Here is an 8,819-nt window from a genome sequence, read left to right as displayed (position 1 = left end):
ATTGTGCGGTAGTTTGAGCATTCTTTGCATTGCCTTTCTTTGGGATTGGAATGAAAACTGACCTTTTGCAGTCCTGTGGCCACTGCTGAGTTTTCCAAATTTGCTGGCATATTGAGTGCAGCACTTTCACAGCATCATCTGTCTTTCACAGCATCATTTGTCTTTTATGGCCACTCAATTCCTCCTCTCTCCATTTTCCTAATATCCCACAGAGGAATGGGCTTCCCAGGTGGCTCGGTGGTAAACAATCCACCTGCCAATGCAAGAGCTGCAGGAGATGCGGGTTGACCCCTGGGTCAGGAAGATCCCCTAGAGGAAGAAATGGCAACCCACTCCAGTATTCTGGCCAGGATAATCCCATGGACAGAGGAGCCTGGTGGGCTACAGTCCATGGGGTCGCAAAGAGTTGGATACAACTGAGTGACTGAGCACGCGCACACACACACACACACGGATCCTGTCTTCCCAGGCCAATTCCAGAAACTCCAGTTCCTGCACCTCTTTGCAGTTGGGTGCAAAGTCACACAGCCCCCTTCCCACCAATCAGATACATCAGTGGGAGACAAAAATTCAGAAGGCAGCTTTGTGTGGTGGCCACTGTGCCCAAGGGATTTGAGCATCTACAGAAAATACTCTGGCAAGGCTGTGGGCCCTTTCGGGGGCTCAGCAGCAGTCGGACCTCCATGTCCAGGCCCAGTTTCATCAGGACAGACACAGCAGCCTTGGTGCGTGTCCAGAGCAGCCCCCACGCCCCCACCAAATCTTCTCCTGCTGCCTAGCTTGGAGCCTGCATTCCGACACTCCGCCCAAACTACACAAGGATTTGAAAACACTTGATATCTTTTAACAAATCCCTTTCTCGCTTAACTAGCCGAGTAGATCTATTGTTTGCAGCCCAGCCCACGTGCAGCAAGTGTTCTCTAAATGGCAGGCGCAGGGGTCCTGAGTCGCCCTCTCCAAGGTGAAGAGGACAGGATGAACGCAGCTCTGGACTGCGGGCTGTGCCTGCAGTCTTGGTCTGCAGCCCAGCCTGGGTGGCCACAAGTGCCTGTCAGGAACTCAGACAACCGACCAGATATCGGCATAAAGGGATGAGTTGCCGAGAGCACGCTCAGGACGGCAATAAAGCTGAGGGCCGGGGAACGGCGCTGTGACGGCCAGGAGGCACCTCTCGGGGCAGAGCCAGGGCTCAAGGCCCTGCTGGGAGGAAGGTTTGGGGGTCCCCGGACACCGAGCAAGGCAGAGCTCTGGTCCAGCCACTCTGCAGAGTCCTCGCAGGCTCAGGGAGCTGCCCCGAGCTGGAAAGAGCAGGGCCCCTGGGCCATTCCCCGCTGTTCTCACACCGCTGTACATCCCTGGGGATGGTGCTTAGCCCCTCTGGCAACGGTGACCCCTCCATGGGCCTGGCTCCCCACACCCACCCCAGTTCCCAGCCGCCACTCTCCCCTCCAAATTTACAGGGGAGGCAGGATGCGTGGACTGGGGAGCGGACACAGGCCTCTCCCTCCAGGAGGAACCGTGGAATGTCGCCCACCACCCACCCCACTGCCAGCGCTTGATAGACCAAGGTCTGGGCTTTGGCCAAGCCTGACCTCCATCCCTCTCACCACCCACCTCATCCTCCCACAACCAAAACTTCTGTGTGTGCTCATTTACATTCTTTCTTCATTTTTATTTTATACTGGAGTGTAGCCGACTTAAAATGTTGTGTTAGTCCCAGGTGTGCAGCAAAGTGATTCAGTCCCACAGACCCCTATGCATTTGCACTCTTTCAAATTAAAAGTAGGTTCATTTATTTCATCATCAACCAGGAACCTCAGCACCCTCTGGGCCGCTTTATGGCTCTCGCCTCTGTTTCCCAAGGCGCCCCCCGCCACACCCCTCTGCCCAGCCATGGGTTAGAATCACCTGGAGAGCTTTAAAATGACCCCTGCCCATGAGGGATCTTGTTATGAGAGGTGATGAGAAAGTTCTAGAACTGGATTATGGTAATGGTTGCACAACGCTGGAAATTTAAAAACATTTCAGTGGTACACTCAAAATGAATGAATCTTATGGTGTCTGAATTATACCTTTGGAAAGTTGTTTTTTTTTTTAATACTCATGTCTTTTCCTGATTTCCTAACTCATCTGTTATTGCAACCTTAGCTGAAAAACATGTATTTACCTATGTGCCCCTGCATATCAGACATCCAGCACGGACTATCCTTTTCTAAAAACGTACAAGCCAGTGATAAGGTACAATTCATAACAGAGTCTGTCTACTTGAAGGGAGCTGGTGGAGGCGGGGAGCCTATGGAGTAAGAGCCTAGGTCACTGGGCTCATGCTTCTCTGGACAGACCCTGCTCTCCTGAAGCTACTGTGGGTTGGAGGTGGGGAGGAGGAATAGACCTCAAAACAAGTACACAGACACAAAACACAGAATTTCATACAGCGACATGTAACAGGAAGACAATAAAATGGGGAGGGAAGACAGGGAGGGAGATTGGGGAACACCTCTGGGTAAAACAGGAGAGAACTCTCCCGCAGGGGACCTTTGAGCTGATATCAGATGATGACAAGGAGTTCATAGAGCAAAATCTAGGGAAAGAGCATTCCATGAAGAAGGCCCAGTAAATGCAAAGATCCTGAGGCAGGCAAAGACTTGAAGAACAAAGCGAGAGAAACGCCTGGGGTTCTTAATGTGAGCAAGTGGGGCAGTGATTATGGAATTACTGTCCAGTCTCTTAGGTGTGACGATAGGGGTAGGTCATCTGAGAGACGAGTGTATCCTTAGGACGTGCCCACTCAGGTCCTGAGTGGTGATGGGCCATGAGGTCCTCAGATCAGTTCAATTCGATCACTCAGTTGTGTCTGACTCTTTGTGACCCCATGGACTGCAGCATGCCAGGCTTCCCTGTCCATCACCAACTCCTGTGAGCCTGCTCAAACTCATCTCCATCGAGTCAGTGATGCCATCCAACCATCTCATCCTCTGTCATTCCCTGCTTCTCCTGCCTTCAATCTTTCCCAGCATCAAGGTCTTTTCCAATTAGTCAGTTCCTCACATCAGGTAGCCAAAATATTGGAGCTATAGCATCAGTCCTTCCAATAAATATTCAGAACTGATTTCCTTTAGGATTGACCGGTTTGATCTCCTTGCAGTCCAAGGGACTCTCAAGAGTCTTCTCCAACACCACAGTTCAAAAGAATCAATTCTCCAGTGCTCAGCTTTCTTTATGGTCCAACTCTCACATCCGTACATGAATACTGTAAAAACCATAGCTTTGACTAGATGGACCTTTGTTGGCAAAGTAATGTCTCTCCTTTTTAATATCTTGTCTAGGTTTGTCATAGTTTTTCTTGAGGTCCTCAACTTCCTTTCAAATGGTTCAGCAACATATCAGGACAAAATATTAACAACTGTTGATTTCAGGTATAGCATATTCGCTGTGCTATTCTTTCCATTTTGGGTTTGAAATTTTCATGATAAGAGAATTACGAGAACAGAAAGATGTGGGGAGGCGGCCAGGATAAGCACCATGTAGATCTTGTGCTCAGGAATTTGGATTTTCACCTAAGCAGAAGGGATTGTAAGCCTCGGAGTGGCATGATCTGGTTTGCCCTGGCATCAAAGCAATTGCCTTGGATGTCCACCATCAGGTTTTACAGATGATGGAGGAGTCTCTCTAGAGGCCCACGGGAGCACGTTTCTGATTCTGATTCAGTGAACATTCCCAGCCAGGACCGTGTGTGCATTTACCTTACCTTCATTAATCTCACTTAGACTGCATGAAAACCTGCGATGTCCTCAATATTATCCTCAATTCTTAAAAATGAGGAAACTGAGACCCGAGGTGATCAGCTAAGGAGTCACCAGCCAGTGGGGACAGAGTCCAGGTCAGTTAGAACTTTAGCCCTGGAGCAGTGCTGAGTCATTATTCCACTTCTCCTAAACCAACCTCCAACATTAATCATAACTGATAAATTAATTGATTCATTACAGTCAAAGTTCCAAAGTGATTTTTCTGGAAGGCAACTGTAAAATGAGGAGTGCTGTCCCAGAGTGAGGTTAAACTGAATTGCACTTATGGTCCAGTGGACCCTGCTTGTCTCTATAAAAAAGATCGCCCACAGAGACCCCCAAGCTCTGCCTTGCCCTCGGAGATCTGCAGCTGTGGTCCCGGGGTGGGAGCGGCAGTACCGGCACTAATTCTCAATCACACAAGGACTAAGGCTGCTTGTGTGTCTGTTTCAGCCCATCACAAATTACATGAAATTCACATATTTAATCTTTCTTGCCCTCTTATTCAAGAGAGAACTAGTGGTGTATTGTTAGGCCACGAGACAAATCGTCACTGTTATCCACGTTCTTAACTGGAAGCAGCCTGTCTTTCGTTAGCAAGAATTCTGAATAAACATTGTTGCTCTTTGAGATCACTCATAAGCAGCCCCCAGGAGACTGCAATTATACCCGTTTATAATTCTCCTACCTCCCAATCTAACCCTTGATTCATGAATGTGCACTTTTAGGCGTCAGGCATTAGAATAAATTAGACTATACAATTACGCGTAATTAAGGAGGGAAATGGGTACCGCGCTGCAAAGATGAGCCCTGTTTTGCTGAAGTAAAGCATGTCTATGTCAGCGTGCCAGCCCAGGGAGGCAGCGTGAAATACAATTAATGTTCTTTAGATTTAATGGGGGTTTATGGTGCTGTTTTTCATTATCACAATATCTCAAGAAATGTAAACAGTGTTCCTCTAACACAATGGCAGTTCTGCAGACAAGACAGCTTGAGTCTCAGTGAAAACTCAGCAGAACCAACCGCAAATTCACAATGTTAGGGATGGTGCTGGGATTTGTATTTTAAAACCGGTGCAAAATGGTCCCCACTGAGGAGCTGAGACGTTCCATTCCCAGCCCCCTGGGGGTGACTCTGCAGCCTCTTCGGCTTTGTAGCAGCAAGGTTACAGACAAACTCCCGTGGGTTATTGAAGCCACCTGTGCTTCACTTCTGAGGCTCGCTCACATTCCCAGGCCTCCCCTCTGTAGCCCTATTTCTACTCTTCTCCTTCACAGGCCAATTTGTTCAAGACATGTTAAAAGCCTGACTTTTACAACCCTCATAAAATCCCATCTACTCCAATCCAAGTGCAGCCAGCAGTGCTCGGACAATCAGACCGAGTTTCAGCCCTTTGATGGAGATAATCACACAGCAGGAATGATTTTTGTTGTTGTTACATAGGAATCCCAAGGAAACGGAAGGGCCTTCTGGCCAAGCCAGGTAGATAGAACAAGATGGGCATTCTGCAGAGAGGGCTGCCAAAGAAGCCGCCAGAGGAAGAAAGGAGGCTTGTGGGTGTCGAGAGAAAGGTCCCCTCGAGGTTAAACCAACTCGAGGGAGTGGTGTGAGGAGTCTGAAAAGCCCGATTTTCCAGCCAGGACCAAGGCAATCACAGTGAGAGATGACGTCAGGGTGAGGAGGGACACAGGATGGTGGGGATGGACACAGGAAAGGCCACAGAATCTGGAGGTGGGAGGTTCTGAGAATTATCCTGAGCCCCCACCCAGGTCCCCACCCAGCAGTGGCTGAGTGACTTCCCAGGCTAGGGGGCATCTGAACCCCTGAGGCCCCTGGTGTTTCCCAGGAGGACCCTGCGCTCCCAAATGGGGCCAGGAGTCCCCACCTGCCTGCAGGGAACCTGGGAAACTTAGGCCGAGGCCTCGGACCCAGACGACCGTGGGTTTGCTGAGAATTACCGGGAAAAGAACGTGGCCAGAGGGCACTTTGCAGACCCTCAGGCCCCGTGAGTGTCTGAGCTGGTGAGTTAAGTCCTGACCTGAAGCTGGATCCACAGCATCTGCCTGCAGTAGACACATGCTTGATTGCACACAGAGGCATGTGTAAACACGCACAAAGAGGCACTCACACACAAGATCCATCCCCTTCTTCCTCAAAAAGGATAAGAAGCGAGCCACGGACATCATGTTTGGTCTTTGAACAGCAACAGCTGAAAGAAGAACTATCCAAAACAGATAATCAAATGACACCATCTCAGCCCTGCCTACAGCCCCATGTAGGCAATCGTGAGCTGCCCCTCCACTGCTGGGGTTCCCTGATGAGTGGACAAGGATCCAGGAGACTTAGCACGGCCCACTTAGGGAAGGGAGAACCATGTTCGTAAACGTGAGGCCTCAAGGAAGGCAATGTGGTTTTGAACTTTTGGGGGATGGGATTCCCCTTGACCTCTGAAATGCTCCCCAGAACCCAACACAAAAAGCAAGCAAAAGGCAGATCTCACCTCTCTCCTCCACCCCTCGCCCCCGAGACACCCCCATGGGGCTCTGAGGTCCCAGTGAGAAAACTGCTACCATAGCGAAAACGTATCCCAAAGTCAGGCACCGCCTTGAGTGGGTCAGAATCCCATTTGTCAACTTTGTGACCCTTGACCTTTCTGAGCATCGGTTTTCTTGAAAGATGAAGAGGATTACATGAGATAACCTGCTGTAAACACTCGGGCGTGAGCCATAGAACTGCACTGTGCAGCATGGGCTCCCCTAGCCCCATGGGGCTGGTCTGAATTGAGAGCTGCTGTAAGTGTCAAACACACACCAGATTCCCCAGACTTAATAAGACAAAACTGTAAGATACCTCATTAATAATTTGCATATTGATTACACATTGAATTGATACTATTTTAGATATGCTGCTGCTGCTGCTAAGTCGCTTCAGTCGTGTCCGACTCTGTGCGACCCCATAGACGGCAGCCCACCAGCCTCCTCTGTCCATGGGATTCTCCAGGCAAGAACACTGGAGTGGGTTGCCATTTCCTCCTCCAATGCATGAAAGTGAAAAGTGAAAGTGAAGTCGCTCAGTCGTGTCCGACTCTGTGCGACCCCATGGACGGCAGCCTACCAGGCTCCTCCATCCGTGGAATTTTCCAGGCAAGAGTACTGGAGTGGGTTGCCATTGCCTTCTCCCATTTTAGATATACTAAGTTAAAAAAACTATATTATTAAAATTAATTTTACCTGTTTATTTTTTCAATGCGGCTAACAGAAAATGTTACACTACATACATAGCCAGCTTTATGCTTTATGATCCTCCCAGATATCACAACAATAGGCACTCTGCAGCAAATGCATCCCTTTTGCAAAGACGAGGCCAGAAGGGTGGGGCGTCCTCACTATTTTTCGTCAGTCCTAGTGAACAGGTAAGCCTCACATTTTGATCCAAAGCAAAAAGAGGGCAGAAGATGAGCAACTTCAGTGGTCCCAAAAGGTGGGCACCAGAATCTGATTTGGAAAAGCAAAATGCCAGGTTTTTCTGATTTACTTGGACTGTCGGTTGATCTAGGGGTAGCTAAGGGAGATTATGGTGAGAGGAGTCTTCAGCCCCAATCAGGTCAGGATGCTCAATTCGAATTTCGGCTAAACAATGGAGAATTTTTTTGTATAGGTACATCCTCATGGGCCTTCCATATGTTTAGTCACTAAATATGACAACCCCAGCTGGCATGAAAGACTGCAACAGAGAAAGGAGAAGCTATGTTGAAAAGTAACAATGCCCTGTGATTTAAAAACATAACTCTGGAGCCAAATGTCTTGGGTTCAAATCCTGAGTCCATTACTTACACCTGTGTGACCTTGGGCCTGTTACTTAACCTCTCTGTGACTCGGTCTGCACATCTGTAATATGGGTCTAATAATACTTCCCTTGTAAGAGGGCTACTCGGTTTACATCAGTTCACCACCGCCGGCAAGTATACTGATCTACAGCTGAGGCTTTTTTTCTCTTAGCAACTCAGCTGTGCTTTCTGCAGCTACTAGTTGCTTCTCTGGCGGCCCTTTGCCCACCCCTGTCATCCCTGCCCTCTTCTGGGAGGCTGGGGACGGGGGAAAGCGCGGTAGACAGCACCACCTTGAGTCGAATTCCTCCCCTTTCAGAGGAGGCCACTTTCTCCTTTCTTTGCTATTCCCGGACCATTTCTGGGCAACTGGCTGGCAGCTATTTTCACGTGAGCTCAAGTTAACGTCTCGAGGAGCTCCCAGGGCGCGTGGGCAGTTCACCCTGCGATCTAGCCGCCGGCCCCGGCTCCAGCCCGCGTTTCCGAAGGCTAACATGTGTGGTTAGAGGCGAGCGCGGGGCTTTCAGGGAAGGCGGTCGGGTGTTTGCAGACCAGGGCGAGCCCTTGTGAAAGCAGATAAAAGAAAACATTTATTAACGTGTCATTACGAGAGGAGCGCCCGGCCGGGGCTGTCGCAAGCCCCGTGGAACACCTGGCTCCTTCGAGCTCCGAAGGAGGAGAAAAAGAAAGCGGAAAGGAGGCGAGGATTCTTTCTCTTCGTTTCCAGCCAAGTGGACCTGATCGATGGCCCTCCTGACTTTATTGCGATATTTGATTTATTAGGGATACCCTCCTCGTGCGTGTGTGTGTTAACACACACACCCCCGCGCAAGCACGGCTCGGGCTCGCGTCCCTCCCTCATTTCCAGCTCCGGGGCGAATCCCACAGCTGTTTCAACTCTCCACCGAGGGCGAGCGGGAGCGAGTGTGTGCCGGGTGAGTGTGCGTCTGTGTCCCGGCGAGGGTGCGCGCTCGGCGCCGGGAGCGCGGCCAGCGGGGTCCCGAGGCATCGGGAGGCGGAGTGCCGCTCCGACCCCCGCTCTCCGCCACTGCCCCGTCCGGGGCCGGACTTCGGGGCCAGGGCCGGACTTCGGCGCAGCAGAGCCCGGGCCAGCCGGGCCGCCTGTCCTTCCAGCCGGAGGTAAAGCGCTCGCGCGCGGTGGGGCGCTGGGAGGGCGCCGCGGCGGGGTCCCCGCGGCGGCCGGCCCG

General features: G+C 50.7%; 1 protein-coding gene across 2 annotated transcripts in view; it reads left to right on the top strand.

The window, feature by feature from the left end:
• Positions 1 to 8,072: 8,072 nt before the first annotated feature.
• Positions 8,073 to 8,819, top strand: part of SULF2 (sulfatase 2) — a 126,092-nt gene continuing 125,345 nt past the window's right edge. The window contains exon 1 of one of the 2 annotated variants that reach the window (XM_019972544.2): positions 8,073 to 8,546. The gene's annotated coding sequence lies outside the window, so the exon portion shown is untranslated. Of the gene's footprint in view, positions 8,547 to 8,594; positions 8,752 to 8,819 lie in introns of those variants that run through there. The other variant, XM_070801835.1, reaches the window with a different exon arrangement.

This window comes from Bos indicus, chromosome 13, assembly GCF_029378745.1.
Source record: "Bos indicus isolate NIAB-ARS_2022 breed Sahiwal x Tharparkar chromosome 13, NIAB-ARS_B.indTharparkar_mat_pri_1.0, whole genome shotgun sequence".
Lineage (NCBI taxonomy): Eukaryota > Metazoa > Chordata > Mammalia > Artiodactyla > Bovidae > Bos > Bos indicus.
The sequence above is the reverse complement of the archived record's forward strand: the minus strand, read 5'-3'. Positions and strand labels throughout refer to the sequence as shown.